We start from the raw sequence: 3,409 nt of genomic DNA on the forward strand, positions 1-3,409 counted from the left end.
CACTGTATGCAAACTGCCTGCCCTATGGCAGATGTAGCACTCACACCTGCAAACCCAGCACTAAGCAATGAACCAATTACAAAGTCTAGACTCAACCCCCTCCAAAAAGTCTACCTTCACCCTGCAGGACCACATGAGGCTTTGGGAGGACATCCAGACATAAACCATAACACCCACCTTTCCATGGATTGTCCTGCTCTGCTGAGAGTGCTATACCTTCTACACCTACACACACACACACACACACACACACACACACACACACACACCATTTCCACACTTCACAAGAAGCAAAACGTACCTGATATTTAATTGATTTATTTGCTTCAAATATTGTCACGTCTGTTCTTCAGTGCTCATATCCAGCCCACTTTTTGAGCCCAGCCTTGTTTTAGGAGATCAGTTATTGTTTCTCTCAGGTGGTCTCCCTTCATGGCCATTAGGCTAAAGTTTGAATTGTCACTATACATGTGACTCCAGTCTCACATAAAATTATGCAGCATTTTCAAAATGAAGATCTTGCTTCAACAATTTAAATGAATAAGCAAAAAAGCTCAACAAATATCCAATGTGAATGAGAATACTAAAAATCATTTTAATGACATGGATAAAAATAAGGCCCTGGAAATTTGTGGCTTGGGTTCAGATCTCAGAACACATCTCAGCGGCTTTATGCCCACTGGCCAGACACCCACCTTCCAGGATGTCTGTCTACTGTTATCTTAAATGAGGGGATAACAAGAGAACCTAGCTCACGTTGCTTTTAGCAGGTTGCCAGTGAAATAATTGTTTTAAATCCTAATTCATCTTCTGAAAGATACATCTTTGCTCCATTTTTATGATCCTGCAAGTAACTGATTAAAAAATAAAAACATTTAATTTACAAATGAATAATGCTACAATAGGGCACATCACACTGTAGAGTGATAACACTTTAAACAACCAAAGGCAATAGGTGATAAAAGAGAACAAAATAAACAAAAAGGATGAAAAACTTCAAAAAATTAACACCAGCCAGATAAGAGTGGTGACTACAAAAAAACCATATAAAGTATTATGATATATAAACTCAGAGACATTCAGAACTTAGGAAGCAACACGTCAGTTAAAAGTAAAAAAAAAAAAAAGAAAAATGTAAATATAGACACTACTAACAACAGAGAAATAGCAGAGAATGTAAATAAGAAACAAAAAAGAGAAATGAACAGTGAGTTAAAAAGAAATTGTAGATAAATACCTACTTCGAAAGATAAAGAATGAATTATTTCAAAAACTACATTCTTTAGAGAATAAAGAATATGAAATTTGAAAATAATTCAAAGTAAAATGAAGAAATTTTCCAAAATTCAAATAAAACTCAAAATTATGGTTGAAAGGAAATATTATTCTAAAAAAAACTCAAGACAAACAAGATCATTGACATCCTATACCTTTGAAAAATTGATGGATGTTTAAAATACCATTTTAGATTGTTCAGAGGTCAACTCTCACCACTTTAGATTGTGGTGGTCTAAGACCTTTGCAAAGGTAATTAAGTAATTATTTTTTAATCTTTTATTTATTTGGTGTAGTTCCCCACTATGCTTGGATTTTAGTGATCTCCCTCTTTCAGCCTCCCCAGCACTGGATTTCCAGGCACGCACGAGCACGGCTGGTTTTAGGGCCAGCACAGCATACAGTATCAGGCATCAAACCTGGGTCCTCATCCTTTCCAGGCTGGCACTTAAACAGTCAAGTTATCTTGCTGGCTCTAAAGGTGATTAAGTTGAAACAGGGTTCTGACTCCATTTTGGGCTTCAAGCCATGTGACTGCTGCTTTTGGTAGAGGGGAAAGTTGGACACATAGAGACCTAGGAGGGGTGCGCGCGCACAGCAGGAGCATGGGAGGGGCCGGAAGAGCTTTGCGGGAGAAAATCAAGGCCAGCGCTCTAGGAAGACAAAGGGCCAGATCCTTAATCTTTGAGCTCCAGACTCCAGATCTCTAAGAGAGTAAATTTCCACCTAACTGATAGTCTATGGTGCTGTTATGGAAGCGCCTATAAACTAAAACAAGAAGACTTCAAGTATAATATATCAAGTGACGTTCAAGGGAAGGAAAGAAATCTGAGACAGGTTTTGAAGAGTGACATGAAAACTGAGTGGGATTTTACGCAACGCCTCTCAAGGCCAGGAGAGAGCATTTCAAGAATTCTAAATCCAGTCAAAGATGCCACAACTCAACTGCTACATACAAATACTCAGACAATACATTTTTCTATGAACTATTTTATTAAAAAAGAACAGAATAGAATACAATTAACAGAAATACAGGGTATCTAATTAACAATAAACTATCTTACTGTGACTAATAAATTGAATTAAATTAAAATAAGTCTAAAAAGTTTTAGTGTTATTTATGGATATAGAACAGAAATGCAGGTTATAAGCATGATTAAGTTCAAACAATGGAGATTAATTGTGGAGACAAGAATCAGCAGCAAAAAACACCAAAAAAAAAAAAAAAAAAAAAAACAGACAAACAAAAGAACCAGCAGCAAAACATAGCCTCCCTGAGAGGCCTGGAATGCAAACACCTGAAAAAAATCTACTTAGAAGACAGAAGTAGCACACTGGCAATCAAGAAAGTGCCAACAGGAAGACTAGAAATCAGAAAATGTGAACAGATGGAAGAGATCTTATAGAAAAGAGTGAAGTACTCTGGCACAGTGACACAGGCTCCAGGAGAGGAGGTATTTTCTATGCAACCACAGTGCAAAACCAGAGAAGATCAGCACAACCAGGCACCAACACTGAACAGGCCCCGACCTGAAGCACCAGCCCCAACCAAAGCCCGTGGTTATTGTAAGCTGCGGAAACAGCATAGCATTTTACTCTGAAAGTGACTCCTACAGGGCAGGCTTGAGGTGGAGAAGACATTCAGGGCAGAGCCCACCATATTTGAGGAGGAGGAATTTGGGGAAGATGTTTATTGTTTTAGACTGATTCACTCCAATAATTAATTGTCATAGAACAACTGCACTGTGGGGTTTTGGGGGTGTGGTCATTCAACAAAGTCTGGGAAGAAAGGAGAGGAGGCAGACTAATCACAGACCCTGTAAGAAGTTAGAGTAGCAGTAAGCTCAGATGAGAAAGGACACGGCAGACACACTCTGTGGTAGGAAACCATGCAGGTCACCTGTGGGTTTCTGAGGGTCTGGATCTTGAAAGTGCTGACCTTCAGTCCAAGGAATTGCTTAGTCCCTTTACTGCCTACTTGCAGCACAGAACCCAGTGATCTGTTTGCTGTCCCCTTCTGTCACAGTGCTCAGGGTTATGCTTTGGCTTTCATGGTCACCAAAGGTGAGCGGAGGCAGCAACACGTGAGTCCATCAAGTTTAGGAGACCCCACATCATTGACTGAGCTTGTCCA

Source organism: Octodon degus, unplaced genomic scaffold (genome assembly GCF_000260255.1).
Source record: "Octodon degus isolate 3935 unplaced genomic scaffold, OctDeg1.0 scaffold00014, whole genome shotgun sequence".
Lineage (NCBI taxonomy): Eukaryota > Metazoa > Chordata > Mammalia > Rodentia > Octodontidae > Octodon > Octodon degus.